Below are 16,636 nucleotides of genomic sequence, written 5' to 3' on the forward strand. Positions count from 1 at the left end.
ACAAGCCTTACAAACGGCCACCATAACCCGTAATTATACTCTTGTCCATGCCCTCCCATGTGAAGTGTTCTCTTGGATTCATTCCTGTTTTAAAGACGCCAGGATGCCCCCCTACCTTCTCACTAAACTACTTAAAAAAGGGAGAGACTAAATCGTTGGATAACGCCACGGGATGCCCACAGACACCCCTGACCGTATATCGCATAACATTGCCTGTTAAATGGTAGGTGCTAATTATTACGTCTTTTCGGATCCGCTCCTTCAGCTGACTAAGGACGGGATCGGCATCCTGTCGTACCCCTACGTCCTTGAACAATAGTGGGAATTAAGATAGTATGGCGCCTAAGTGCTCTTCCGGCGGATCTAGTTCTTGCTCGCCCATAATGCCCTCCTCCTTTTCATTAGGCATATTGCTGAGGCTGTCTGCTACAACATTCTTCGCTTCCACGAATCTGCTTGAAAGTAAATTTAAAGGCTGACAGCTGGACCAGCCACCATGTCATAAAACCAGTGCGCTGTGGCCTAGCCGGCATCCAGCTGTTGGGCTGGTTATCGATCTCCGGCTAGAAGGGACGATGCTCTCTAAGTACATACGGAATTTTTCCATGTTGAGTAACGCAGCCCACATTTAGATTTCATGTACCGAATATTTCGTTTCGAGAGAATTCAGCATACCTGACAGAACGCCTCATGCCCCTTCTCCTGCACGCTCTTGTAGTAGCACCGCAGCCACAACAGGCATCGAAGCATCGGTTTTCATTGTGCATTCGTGACTGAAATCTGGCATAACCAATACCAGATCAGACGCTAAAGCCTTTTTTAAGTTCCCCAAAAGGCACCTTGTTTAGAGGCACCCAGTATAAAATCGTTAAGTGGCGCCATCAACTGGGCGAAATTCGGCCCGGGCCGACGGAAGAAGTTCGCGATTCCAATGAACCAAGCTACCGCTCGAGGCATGAATGCAGGACAGGCAATGGAATAGGCCCATTACCTTTTTATTTACTTTTGTATAGTCCACTTCCGGATACACTCCATCTGTGCCCTTGGATGGAGAGCCAAGCATTCCGCTAATCTCTTATCTATCATGAGCGTAAGCTGTTTCATCCAGGGAGGGGGACAATCTGTATGAAGATGTCTGACAGGAATCCTATCCGTCAACTCTTCAAACTTCCCCAGTCCATCCGACAACACATAGTGGAACTGTTTGCTTAATTTCTAAACCACTGAGCTTGTCAACGTTCAAGATGCTCCAAAGTGTAGCGGTCCAATGAGGCAGAATTTCAGACCACAGCACGACACCCTTGCCTCCTTCTGAGTCGGTGCTGGCTAAACGTGTAGGTATCTGCCCCTCCTCCAGAGCAGAACTAAGCCCACTGATAAATAAAACCAACAAGTATGTCGGACCCAGGCAGATTGTGTGCAATGCTGACCATACATTTGCAAGTGAAGCTTTGAACACATGTATTTATCGAAACCTCCCCAAGTAACTACATTTTCAAGACCTGGCCACCTGTACTCGCGTTTTGTGGTTCCCAAGTTTGGGAAATTTAGAGCCGTACCCAGCTTTGCTAATGAGACCAAACGAACTTACTGAATCTAAAAGTGGACAAACACAGGACCTTTATTGCATCTCATGCACAGATACGGCAGCTTTAAGTCAGACATCACCCTGATTCGCCTTGAATACAGCACCTTTGAGACTCCACCTTTCGCGTTGTATCAAATGGCTCCTTTACTCCGAACCTAAGTGAATGTTTTAGCTGCATGACCTTTCTGCTGGCACCGGTAACTTCTAGGGTCACTCCAGCGTGCTGTGCCCTCCTATTCTTGTTTGTTCGACCCACCAGCCCACACTTTAGTACGTAATCGCATGCAGTCGGCATTTGTAAATGCTTCTAACTCAGTGATCACGCTCTCTAACCGCTCAAAAGCGACCAATCTCTCACAAAGGATAACGCCAGATCGATCATTAAAATGCATGCCTTTCAAAATGTTAACCACAACCTGTCATTCAGCGAATTCCAAAAACATGCTTTGTATAGAGTCTCGAACCGTTTTGACATAATCCTCTAACGATTCCACATCATGCAGAACTCTAAAATACTTCCTCTCAATTAACTGCTAACGTGCACGAGCTGATAAGAGATTCCTACCGATTGAATGCCTAAAATCAAGAAGTGGAACTCGACTTTGCATAATCTGCCTCATTACTTGTTCAAGTCGTACATATATCACAGGGTTCAACAACTGATGATACTTCTCATTACTCAGATTCAACATTTCACTCCGATCCTTTAATTCCTAAAGAAAATCTAAGCCTCGAATGAACTCCTTGCTGATACGGCCGACAACACTCTCCCTTCTCCGAATAGGCTCAAATGGTTCAAATGGCTCTGAGCACTATGGGACTCAACTGCTGAGGTCATTAGTCCCCTAGAACTTAGAACTAGTTAAACCTAACTAACCTAAGGACATCACAAATATCCATGCCCGAGGCAGGATTCGAACCTGCGACCGTAGCGGTCTTGCGGTTCCAGACTGCAGCGCCTTTAACCGCACGGCCACTTCAGCCGGCCGAATAGGCCACTCAAGGGATTCGGTATTTTGGTAAACATGTCAAAGAACCCGTGGTGTCTCTTAACACGTTTGTTAGCTTTCCCATTTTCAGACGAGAGCTTTGCTTCACTGTCGGTCGTCAGAACGACGTTGTTGTTCATCCTTTGCACTATTTTTAACGATTCGTTCATTTGAACTTGCAACTCCGTGGAACGTGATTCCGTACTGTATCGTACTCATTAACTCGTCAACCTGCCCTTGTAATGATTCATAAACCGACATAGTCGTATCGGCGCCACGAAAATCTTGGACTCTATTCGGGTAATGGACAGCACATGCCCTAATTCTAACAAACTACTCGTGCGACGTCTCAGACAATTCAAGAAAAGACACTTAACATATAAGTTCAGCTAATCCACAAGCAATAATGGAGGTGACGCTACTAGGGCTGTTGGTAAAATATCGATATATCTATAGCTCCGCAGAAAATATCGATACATATCAGCGATATTTTCTTCCCTACATATCGATATCGAAGTGGCAATATAGAGGCTGATATTTTTGTTTTCTGTTATATTTTTCTCAGTTTTCGGTAAATATTTGAAACTATTCTTTTGAAATTGTAGTAGAACATACTTTTTGAGCTTTCATCACGGCCATTCTCTCACTGACTGTGTGAAGCAGGTATAGGTTGCTCAAAGAAGAAGTCCGATTGCAGTGGAGGATGGCGGTGTGAATGGAATAACAAGATTTCCAAAGTGAAGGAACAGCACAACAGTTGCGTTAAAGCAATTTGCTGAAAATGATTAAACATAAATCTAAATGACAAGATTAATCATCGCGGAGTGCAGAGTCGTGTGAAACAAAATGCTGACATAATCAGCGCACGGTGTTACGAACAGAAAGTTCACGTCTAACTTCACCATGCAATGTTAACTCTACAACTGCTAGGTCACTGCAGATGGCAGAAATGAAAAAAACAGGGAATTTGTCATGAAGTGTTCCGCACAAATCCGGTTTGTGACGAAACTGAACGACTGAGCCATCGTACACCTTTTATTGTGCCACTTACATGCAGTTACTATTACACGTATTATGTTCGAGTATAGTGACTTTTCTGGAGACTAGAAATCTACTCTGTAGGAATCAGCATGGGTTTCGAAAAAGACGGTCGTGTGAAACCCAGCTCGCGCTATTCGTCCACGAGACTCAGAGGGCCATAGACACGGGTTCACAGGTAGATGCCGTGTTTCTTGACTTCCGCAAGGCGTTCGATACAGTTCCCCATAGTCGTTTAATGAACAAAGTAAGAGCATATGGACTATCAGACAAATTGTGTGATTGGATTGAAGAGTTCCTAGATAACAGAACGCACCATTTCATTCTCAATGGAGAGAAGTCTTCCAAAGTAAGAGAGATTTCAGGTGTGCCGCAGGGGAGTGTCATAGGACCGTTGCTATTCTCAATATACGTAAATGACCTTGTGGATGACATCGTAAGTTCGTTGAGGCTTTTTGCGGCTGATGCTGTAGTAGATCGACAGGTTGTAACAATGGAAAATTGTACTGAAATGCAGGAGGGTCTGCAGCGAATTGACGCATGGTGCAGGGAATGGCAATTCATTCTCAGTGCAGACAAGTGTAATGTGCTGCGAATACATAGAAAGGTAGATCCCTTATCATTTAGCTACAAAATAGCAGGTCAGCAACTGGAAGCAGATGTTGTTGTTGTTGTTGTGGTCTTCAGTCCTGAGACTGGTTTGATGCAGCTCTCCATGCTACTCTATCCTGTGCAAGCTTTTTCATCTCCCAGTACCTACTGCAACCTACATCCTTCTGAATCTGCTTAGTGTATTCATCTCTTGGTCTCCCTCTACAATTTTTACCCTCCACGCTGCCCTCCAATACTAAATTGGTGATCCCTTGATGCCTCAGAACATGTCCTACCAACCGATCCCTTCTTCTGGTCAAGTTGTGCCACAAACTTCTCTTCTCCCCAATCCTATTCAATACTTCCTCATTAGTTATGTGATCTACCCATCTAATCTTCAACATTCTTCTGTAGCACCACATTTCGAAAGCTTCTATTCTCTTCTTGCCCAAACTATTTATCGTCCATGTTTCACTTCCATACATGGCTACACTCCATACGAATACTTTCAGAAATGACTTCCTGACACTTAAATCAATACTGGATGTTAACAAATTTTTCTTCTTCAGAAACGCTTTCCTTGCCATTGCCAGCCTACATTTTATATCCTCTCTACTTCGACCATCATCAGTTATTTTGCTCCCCAAATAGCAAAACTCCTTTACTACTTTAGGTGCCTCATTTCCTAATCTAATTCCCTCAGCATCACCCGACTTAATTAGACTACATTCCATTATCCTTGTTTTGCTTTTGTTGATGTTCATCTTATATCTTCCTTTCAAGACACTGTCCATTCCATTCAACTGCTCTTCCAAGTCCTTTGCTGTCTCTGACAGAATTACAATGTCATCGGCGAACGTCAAGGTTTTTATTTATTCTCCATGAATTTTAATGCCTACTCCGAATTTTTCTTTTGTTTCCTTTACTGCTTGCTCAATATACAGATTGAACAACATCGGGGAGACGCTACAACCCTGACTTACTCCCTTCCCAACCACTGCTTCCCTTTCATGTCCCTCGACTCTTATAACTGCCATCTGGTTTCTGTACAAATTGTAAATAGCCTTTCGCTCCCTGTATTTTACCCCTGCCACCTTTAGAATTTGAAAGAGAGTATTCCAGTCAACATTGTCAAAAGCTTTCTCTAAGTCTACAAATGCTAGAAACGTAGGTTTGCCTTTCCTTAATCTTTCTTCTAAGATAAGTCGTAAGGTCAGTATTGCCTCACGTGTTCCAGTGTTTCTACGGAATCCAAACTGATCTTCCCCGAGGTTGGCTTCTACTAGTTTTTCCATTCGTCTGTAAAGAATTCGTGTTAGTATTTTGCAGCTGTGACTTATTAAGCTGATAGTTCGGTAATTTTCACATCTGTCAACACCTGCTTTCTTTGGGATTGGAATTATTATATTCTACTTGAAGTCTGAGGGTATTTCGCCTGTTTCATACATCTTGCTCACCAGATGGTAGAGTTTTGTCAGGACTGGCTCTCCCACGGCCGTCAGTAGTTCCAATGGAATATTGTCCACTCCGGGGGCCTTGTTTCGACTCAGGTCTTTCAGTGCACTGTCAAACTCTTCACGCAGTATCATATCTCCCATTTCATCTTCATCTACATCCTCTTCCATTTCCATAATATTGTCCTCAAGTACATCGCCCTTGTATAGACCCTCTATATAGTCCTTCCACCTTTCTGCTTTCCCTTCTTTGCTTAGAACTGGGTTTCCATCTGAGCTCTTGATATTCATACAAGTCGTTCTCTTATCTCCAAAGGTCTCTTTAATTTTCCTGTAGGCGGTATCTATCTTATCCCTAGTGAGATAGGCCTCTACTTCCTTACATTTGTCCTCTAGCCATCCCTGCTTACCCATTTTGCACTTCCTGTCGATCTCATTTTTGAGACGTTTGTATTCCTTTTTGCCTGTTTCACTTACTGCATTTTTATATTTTCTCCTTTCATCAATTAAATTCAATATTTCTTCTGTTACCCAAGGATTTCTACTAGCCCTCGTCTTTTTACCTACTTGATCCTCTGCTGCCTTCACTACTTCATCCCTCAAAGCTACCCATTCTTCTTCTACTGTATTTATTTCCCCCATTCCTGTCAATTGCTCCCTTATGCTCTCCCTGAATCTCTGTACAACCTCTGGTTCTTTTAGTTTATCCAGGTCCCATCTCCTTAAATTCCCATCTTTTTGAAGTTTCTTCAGTTTTAATCTACAGGTCATAACCAATAGATTGTGGTCAGAGTCCACATCTGCCCCTGGAAATGTCTTACAATTTAAAACCTGGTTCCTAAATCTCTGTCTTACCATTATATAATCTATCTGATACCTTTTAGTATCTCCAGGGTTCTTCCATGTATACAACCTTCTTTCATGATTCTTAAACCAAGTGTTAGTTATGATTATGTTGTGCTCTGTGAAAAATTCGACCAGGCGGCTTCCTCTTTCATTTCTGTCCCCCAATCCATATTCACCTACTATGTTTCCTTCTCTCCCTTTTCCTACACTCGAATTCCAGTCACCCATGACTATTAAATTTTCGTCTCCCTTCACAATCTGAATAATTTCTTTTATTTCATCATACATTTCTTCAATTTCTTCGTCATCTGCAGAGCTAGTTGGCATATAAACTTGTACTATTGTAGTAGGCGTGGGCTTCGTATCTATCTTGGCCACAATAATGCGTTCACTATGCTGTTTGTAGTAGCTTACTCGCATTCCTATTTTCCTATTCATTATTAAACCTACTCCTGCATTACCCCTATTTGATTTTGTGTTTATAACCCTGTAGTCACCTGACCAGAAGTCTTGTTCCTCCTGCCACCGAACTTCACCAATTCCCACTATATCTAACTTCAACCTATCCATTTCCCTTTTTAAATTTTCTAACCTACCTGCCCGAATAAGGGATCTGACATTCCACGCTCCGATCCGTAGAACGCCAGTTTTCTTTCTGCTGATAACGACATCCTCTTGAGTAGTCCCCGCCCGGAGATCCGAATGGGGGACTATTTTACCTCCGGAATATTTTACCCAAGAGGACGCCATCATCATGTAATCATACAGTAAAGCTGCATGCCCTCGGGAAAAATTACGGCTGTAGTTTTCCCTTGCTTTCAGCCGTTCGCAGTACCAGCACAGCAAGGCCGTTTTGGTTATTGTTACAAGGCCAGATCAGTCAATCATCCAGACTGTTGCCCTTGCAACTACTGAAAAGGCTGTTGCCCCTCTTCAGGAACCACACGTTTGTCTGGCCTCTCAACAGATACCCCTCCGTTGTGGTTGCACCTACGGTACGGCTATCTGTATCGCTGAGGCACGCAAGCCGCCCCACCAACGGCAAGGTCCATGGTTCATGGGGGGGTGGAAGCAGATAATATCATAAATTATCTGGGAGTACGCATTACGAGTGATTTAAAATGGAATGATCATATAAAGTTGATCGTCGGTAAAGAAGATGCCAGACTGAGATTCATTGAAAGAATCCTAACGAAATGCAATCCGAAAACGAAGGAGGTAGGTTACAGTAGGCTTGTTCGCCCACTGCTTGAATACTGCTCAGCAGTGTGGGATCCGTACCAGATAGGGTTGATAGAAGAGATAGAGAAGATCCAACGGAGAGCAGCGCGCTTCGTTACAGGATCATTTAGTAATCGCGAAAGCGTTGCGGAGATCAAAGTCCAGTGGAAGACTCTGCAGGAGAGACGCTCAGTAGGTCGGTACGGGCTTTTGTTAAAGTTTCGAGAACATACCTTCACCGAAGAGTCAAGCAGTATATTGCTCCCTCCTACGTATATCTCGCGAAGAGACCATGAGGATAAAATCAGAGAGATTAGAGCCCATACAGAAGCATACCGACAATCCTTCTTTCCACGAACAATACGAGACTGGAATAGAAGAGAGAACAGATAGAGGTACTCAAGGTACCCTCCGCCACACACCGTCAGGTGGCTTGCGGAGTATGGATGTAGATGTAGGTGTAGGTTAACAAAGTGGTTGTAACCAAGACTGAACATGCATCGTTTACTTTTCAATTCTTGCTCTAAGGGGGATAGGGTGGCTTGATGATATGCAGAATATCTAATAATAAATCAATGCTTAAAAATACAACTCTAAAATCGACATTATATTTACAATGTGCAGCGGATATTTCCGTCCAGTAAGTCGATTCTTTTTCCGTGACTTATCGATATATCGATGCCTCTATCCGATGTATCGAGACCCGGTAATGGTGCTTTTTAGATATCAGATTCTCGATATTTTTAAAAATACCAAGACGCAACTCACCTCGCCCGCCCGCAGGCTGGGTACCGTGTCTGCCCAAGTCGCTGCGTCCCGCAGCCGTCGCGTCGGCCCGGCAGTTTGTTGCCTGCCGTCTCACACCCTCTTATCTCAAGTTCGCAATGAAGCTCGGCTTGCGTAACTCCGTCCCGCCAGGCACCTCAATCGCTATCGTCCTGCAGCAAAGATATACAAGAAGTGTCAACAAAAGTAAATTATCGCAAAAATTAGCAACAATTTATATTTATATACATATAAACTCACAATTTTTCTTTGTTTTACTGTGCTGAACACGCCTTCCAGCGGAACTTGTCCTTGGAGAGCAGTGTTGTTGGGCTGAGAGGTTGGCACACATTTCCAGTCTCCCTTCCCGAATCGCCATGCAAAAAGTTCGGCTTCTAAAGTGTAAGGCCCAGTCCCACTCTTAAATGCACACAATTTATCCACCCTCTTGTTCAAACAGTAGCACCACTATTAACATGAAAATTTCACGTCACAAATACGAGTCAGTCTAAGACAACCGTTGGCAAAGCTTCAGCGTCTGTTAACATGAACTGCCACTGAAGAAGCCCACCCAAGAGTTTTACACAAAACTCAAGCATTTAAAAACATAAAGTTCAAATAACTCTGAGCACTATGGGACTTAACATCTGAGGTCATCAGTCCCCTAGAACTTAGAACTACTTAAACCTATCATAAGGACATCACACACATCCATGCCCGAGGCAGGATTCGAACCTGCGACAGTAGCGATCGCGCTGTTCCAGATTGAAGCTCCTAGAACAGCTCGGCCACACTGGCCGGCAAACAGAACGTTAGCACATATTACTCAAACACTGCGATGGTCAAGCTCTGGTTTCAATTATCTTTAAAGCGACACGGAAGAAGCTCACTCAAAATTCTTGTATAAATATTCTGTAACGCATATGTGCCTTCTCTTCACGTGTTTAAGCCAAGTATTATGCATATTTATGCGATCAGGAATGCTCAGTAGCAGCCAGGCTAAATGTACATTTAACAATTAAGCGTCAGCAAGGAGCATTAGAGATGAAATCATAGGAGGCGATGTTGTGCAACCTTAGTAAGGACAAGATCCGACTATTCGGGAGTAGGATCTTACAATCTGAGACAGTGTTCCGAGACAAACTTCTGTCACAATGTCCGCAAACGTGTCGTCAGATCCGCCTAACAACAGCGATCTAAACGCCCATTAACTGCGTGTGTGTGTGTGTGTGTGTGTGTGTGTGTGTGTGTGTATGTGTGTTTGTGTGTGTGTGTGTGTGTAGGAAACGAGAGAAGTGTCCTGATTGGCTGATGGAGAAAGGGGGGGCGGTCTCTCTGGTCCTTCGGGAAGACAGGGCGGGTTAGTCACGAGGAGCCACTCAAAACGCACGGTCGAGTAACCGGGGCGGCTTTAAAAGAACGGTCGCCAGTACATATTTCAGCAGTTAAACAAGATATAAAGTGAAGTTATTACTTATGAGAACGCCACGTGTCGTGGTCGGTGTCTCTCATGATGTAAAGTCAGAAAACGGTGTGTAAAGTGTCGAATATAAAGGCATAGTCCAGAGCCCCCATATTGCAAATGCTGATTCTGTGACGTGTGTGTCAAAGCAATTTCAATATTAAAACAAGTACAGTACAAACGTTGTTGACAATTAACAACTGGCATCCCTAAACACTCCAATTCAGGAAGATCACCACCTACATGGAAACAGGTGACTCAGCGCTACTACTGTGCTACGAGGGACTTACCGAAACAGCAAGACACCAGTTTAGTGATACCGCCCAGATAAAGTACTTCCTTCTCGCTACAATGCCATTGAGCGTGTTTTAATTAGATTGTTCGAAAACAAGAACTCTAGCCAATTTATTTCAGAGAACGAGCACGATATTGGTCAAGCTCCAGCCTCCCCACCCACCCCCTACCCACTCAAAAAAGAAAAAAAGTTCTTACGTAAATTTTCAATTATTTAAAATAAGAACATTAGCAGATTTAGTTCAAAGCGCAAGGCTGGTCAAGCTCCAGCTACAGTTAAAAACAGTAGCAAGTATTTTTTTCAGATGGAGAGTGCTGGAAATGTGCGCAAGTGGCATGCAAACTACAGGTAACTCTACGACTATTTTCATGTTATAAAAGTTTTTGGAAGGTGACTATCAACAGCAGTTAAGTAATGTACAAAATGTAAGTTTGACCATCAGCCGCTTTTATTTTAAACCCAAATATAGACCGGTTTCAGTCATGGACAATCTTCACCGGTAAAGGTTAAAATCATTTAAGCCACAATATTATATATGTCATTACTTAAGTAATGTGTAGAACATGTCAAGAATGTCAATATACGACACAGTACTTTTAGAAGCAAACATACCAATAACATGTGTACAAAGTGGAGCACAAACTACAAGGATTGCGTCGTATACTAATATTTGTGAATTGAAGTAATGACAAACGAAATGTTGTTGTTTAAGAAATTGTAACTCTTATCCATGAAGATGGTCTATGACTGAAATCGGTCGATATATGGGTTGAAAATAAAAACAGCTGACGGTCAAACATGCATTTTATACATATTTTTAGGTTACGTGACTCAGTAGTTTACAGGTCACTGTCGCAGCTTAATATTAAATAAACAAACATTTAAGATCTAATCACTTGTCTGGCCACATAAGTAAGACGTGTGTCACAAAATTCTGCAAGATATACATTGGAATTAAGTTAGCATCTAAAATAAAAAGTACTGATGAATATTTTAAACACATTGAAGTATTAAAAAGGGGGAGGGGAGGATAATCAGATGGTGTCAGAAAGTGCTGATGAATATACTCAGTTTATGATGCAAAAGTGCCAGACAGGTACCAAAGAAGGGTTGAATCAGTGTGAAATAATTGCAATATTTCGCTGTAGGAGAACCGTCAGTATATTTGGAACTAGAGGGAGAAACGATTTCTTGCAACTTGAGGGAGGAGCGACTAAATGCAAAGAGTGTTCTGTGAAACAGAAATTTCGTGGCCCTCTTCCCGCGCGCCGTGCCAGTCGCACCAGCGTGGGTCAGGCACTGTTTTTGCGGCCATAGGGTACATGTAGGAGCCAAAGAACAGACGCAGCATCACTCTAAGTTTTCTTGGAGTGACAAGATATAGCCAAAGAGAGTCTGATCTGTGGAGCGCCGGCGACGTCGGCCTAGTGCAGAGTCGGATCCCACCGGGGGCAGCGGCGGAAAAGTTGTGGGGTGGCGCTATGTCTGCGATGGCCCACTGCCTGCCCAAGCAGTTGTCGTTGCTGGAATCTGCAGAAGCAAGTCAGCAGGACGGTTTTAAGATGGAGACATAAGGAAGAATGTTGGAGACGTTGGTTAAGCCAACAGAAGACAAAGTAGGGTGTGTTTTTCTGACACATATCTGTTAGTAGCAAGCATTGGGAGTTCAAATGGTTCAAATGGCTCTGAGCACTATGGGACTTAACATCTGTGGTCATCAGTCCCATAGAACTTAGAACTACTTAAACCTAACTAACCTAAGGACGTCACACACATCCATGCACGAGGAGGGATTCGAACCTGCGACGGTAGCGGTCACGAGATTCCAGACTGAAGCGCCTAGAACCGCACGGCCACACCGGCCGGCAAGCATTGGGAGTATTTGACCTATTAGTTTACACTGTAGCGGTGTTCGCCATATTAGGTGAACGGGGTGCGTATCATTTGTGGTTGCATAGGAGCATGGCAAGGCCTTGAAGAATTAAAATTGAGTGTAATATTTTGATTGTGAAATTATATACGTGGCTCCATGATTGTGTATAAGTGATAAATTACTACCTATCGTATTGCTTTTGATTGTGAAATTATATACGTGGTTCCATGATTGTGTATAAGTGATAAATTACTACATATCGTATTGCTTTTGATTGTGAAATTATATACGTGGTTCCATGATTGTGTATAAGTGATAAATTACTACCTATCGTATTGCTTTTCTTGTGGCCTAGACAGTAGTTAGACCTGTGTAGCTGTGTTGCCTTACGGGGCTGATCTGTCAGATGATGGAGGTTGATAGTAGCAGTTCGTAGATATTACAGCGAGTTATTTGTTTGTTCTAATGTATCTGCTTAGAAAGTTAATGTCCTTAAACAAGTTGTCATTTTTAATTCGAGCTCACTTGTATAGATTATGTGGGTCAAGCAAAGTAATGTTCATAAGTAAAACAGGGTTGCCTGCGGCCTTGTCGCTGTGGTAACACCGGCTCCCGTTAGAACACCAAAGTTAAGCGCTGTCGGGTTAGGCTAGAACTTGGATGGGTGACCGTGCGGTCCACCGAGCGCTGTTGGCAAGCGAAGTGCACTCAGCCCTTTTGAGTCAAATCGAGGAACTACTTGATCGAGAAGTAGTGGCTCCGGTCTTATAAACTGACATACGGCCGAGAGAGCGGTGTGCTGACCACATGCCCATCCGTATCCGCATCCAGTGACGCTTTTGGGCAGAGGATGACATGGCGGCCGCTCGGTACCGTTGGGCCTTCATGGCCTGTTCGGGAGGAGTTTATTTTTAATACAGGGGTGTTTTAAATAAATTGTGTTACCTATTACTGTTGTCCCTTTCAGTTAAGAATTATTATATTTCTATCTGGTAGAAATATTGTTTTACTGCTGGTAGCAGCAGCTTTAGATTTCATTAATTGTGTTGTTATGTGCCACTGTTTTAATTTGTTGATGCGTTCGCATCTTTTAATCGCTTGCTTAATAAAAAAAGATATTTATTACAAGCCCACTTTTGAACGACCCCATCACCCTAAACTTATGCAATACGAGGAATACCAGCACGACTCTGCAAGCAGGTGCGAAATGTGAAAAATCACACAGCAGTTGTTTCCTCGAATCGGGGACCAATAGCAAATGTTAGTACTCTGCTAATGTTTTTCAAGGTAATAAATACCACAATATATATTCGTCAGGAAATATTTTAGCTAAATGCTATACATGGCTCCAAATGTTGGCCTGTTACAAATAGAAAGCAGAGCATTTTACAAGTCCTGTAAAGTCATCATTATTTCTTCGTAGTTTGTGCAGGATGTCCCCCAAACTTGGTGTCAAAATTGTCCAGACGTTAAAACTCCTAAAATTGGTATTATGAGGATACAATGGTCAGAAGAGAACATTTCAAGTTTTACGGCACCTTTTGTCACTTTTAATAAATTGTGGGATTGCGTTTTTGGTGAAAGGTGTAAATTGTTTTATCAATATTTGAAACTAAATACTTATTTTCGGCCGCTATTCTTTAAGTATTTAGTATAGGACACTCTATCAAGTTTGCAGTTTTCTTTTCAATGTTTGAGGACACCTTGTCTAGCGGTATGTTCGCTCTTCTGCAGTCATCTTCAAAAATTCTCTTTCCGTTTGCATTTTGGTTGGAGCACAGTTGTACTAAAGCAGAATTTCAGTCCAAAATTAACTGATGTGGCAAGATACGACGGGCCATTTTTTCTTTAAGGGTAGTGGAAATGCGAGGGCTATTCGGAAAGTAACTCTGTTCGATCGTGAAACGGAAACCTCAGAGAAACTCAAAAATGTTTTATTTCCAACAGTTTGCTACACCTCCCAACTATTTATCCCCGCTTGTCGTGGTGTTGTACTAACTTCCCATTACCATTCTCAAAGAAGATAGCCGCCTGCGTTTTCCGACACTTCTCTACTCTCGTTTGCAGTTAGTTGCCTATGAGAAAATGTTGTCTTCAATAATTGATGTGAGCAGAGGCGAACATCGGAGGGAGCAAAATTAGGGCTGTATGGTGGGTGATCAAACGCCTCCGCTCGAAAAAGCTGCAGATGCATCCTCATTGCCCTGCAATATGCGGCAGGGAATTGTGATGAAAAAGGAAATGCGTGGCATGTTCGTTATGTGGGCAGGCATGAAATCAGGCGAAACTTCCCAACGGACACCCTTACTAGGCAGGAGCCAATATTGTTCTAGGCACCTCTACGTGCTCACTGTGTGCTCAGTACTGGAAAGAATACTAGAGACATTGCCCAGCACAGCTGTGCAAAGCTACGTTGTATTTTCACTGTCGTGTCTATTTTGCGACCTAATGCACCTTCCTTTCCTAATAGTCCCCGTGTGTATAGGGTAACAGCTAGAGATTCTTCTTCCTTCAATTGAGATGTTGCTAACCAAACACTGTGTAGGGTGAATTTGATAGGAACATCTCCAGTTGTGGACTACTTGTGTATTTATGGATTGGATTGGATTAATTGGGGGAAGAGACCAAACAGCGAGGTCATCGGTCTCATCGGATTATGGAAGGACGGGGAAGGAAATCGACCGTGCCGTTTCAAAGGAACCATCCTGGCATTTGCCTGGAGCGATTTAGAGAAATCACGGAAAACCCAAATCAGGAAGGCTGGACGCTGGATTGAACCGTCGTTCCCCCGAATGCGAGTCCAGTGTGCTAACCAGTGCGACACCTCTCTCGGTGTGTATTTATGAGCAAGGATAGATATGTACTGCAGCAAACGGTGAGTTCACCATCTGGTAACTGAAGTTACAAGCGTTCCCTTTATGTATGACTGATGTGACATGATTATGATCACATGAGAATATGCAACTGACGTAGTTACGTAGAAACACAACTATTACGGAATAAGAGAAAAAATAAAATTTGAAGGCAAAATTTAATAATTTGATGGGTGAAAGTGTATAAAGCATTATAATTCTAGAGGTTGCTAGTAGGCACCGAAAACTTATTTTTGTTGCAGCAGTATTTGATTTCCTCCTAAATAGATTATATATGCAATTCTAGGCTGCTGGATCCACTTACTTGTTTATAGCAAAAAGTATGGCTTAATAGTAAACTATTTAGGGAGATGTCTTTCATAACTAAGCAATTTTCAGTGTTAATATTTTCATTTGGATTTTTATACATATTGTTTCACTGGAAAATTTTCTGAGTTAGTACAAATACGTTTGCTCCACTCAGCGACGAAGAAAGAAGTCTCACAAACAGATAATATTTCTTTCTTTTTCTAGTCTGCTTTAAACCAGCGACAACAGTTTGTCTCGATAAAAGTTATGCAGATTACTAATTATTCGTACCTAACCCTCAGTAATACTAAATAAATTCTATTAAAATCATAATACACTCCTGGAAATGGAAAAAAGAACACATTGACACCGGTGTGTCAGACCCACCATACTTGCTCCGGACACTGCGAGAGGGCTGTACAAGCAATGATCACACGCAAGGCACAGCGGACACACCAGGAACCGCGGTGTTGGCCGTCGAATGGCGCTAGCTGCGCAGCATTTGTGCACCGCCGCCGTCAGTGTCAGCCAGTTTGCCGTGGCATACGGAGCTTCATCGCAGTCTTTAACACTGGTAGCATGCCGCGACAGCGTGGACGTGAACCGTATGTGCAGTTGACGGACTTTGAGCGAGGGCGTATAGTGGGCATGCGGGAGGCCGGGTGGACGTACCGCCGAATTGCTCAACACGTGGGGCGTGAGGTCTCCACAGTACATCGATGTTGTCGCCAGTGGTCGGCGGAAGGTGCACGTGCCCGTCGACCTGGGACCGGACCGCAGCGACGCACGGATGCACGCCAAGACCGTAGGATACTACGCAGTGCCGTAGGGGACCGCACCGCCACTTCCCAGCAAATTAGGGACACTGTTGCTCCTGGGGTATCGGCGAGGACCATTCGCAACCGTCTCCATGAAGCTGGGCTACGGTCCCGCACACCGTTAGGCCGTCTTCCGCTCACGCCCCAACATCGTGCAGCCCGCCTCCAGTGGTGTCGCGACAGGCGTGAATGGAGGGACGAATGGAGACGTGTCGTCTTCAGCGATGAGAGTCGCTTCTGCCTTGGTGCCAATGATGGTCGTATGCGTGTTTGGCGCCGTGCAGGTGAGCGCCACAATCAGGACTGCATACGACCGAGGCACACAGGGCCAACACCCGGCATCATGGTGTGGGGAGCGATCTCCTACACTGGCCGTACACCACTGGTGATCGTCGAGGGGACACTGAATAGTGCACGGTACATCCAAACCGTCATCGAACCCATCGTTCCACCATTCCTAGACCGGCAAGGGAACTTGCTGTTCCAACAGGACAATGCACGTCCGCATGTATCCCGTGCCACCCAACGTGCTCTA

Source organism: Schistocerca serialis, chromosome 7 (genome assembly GCF_023864345.2).
Source record: "Schistocerca serialis cubense isolate TAMUIC-IGC-003099 chromosome 7, iqSchSeri2.2, whole genome shotgun sequence".
Lineage (NCBI taxonomy): Eukaryota > Metazoa > Arthropoda > Insecta > Orthoptera > Acrididae > Schistocerca > Schistocerca serialis.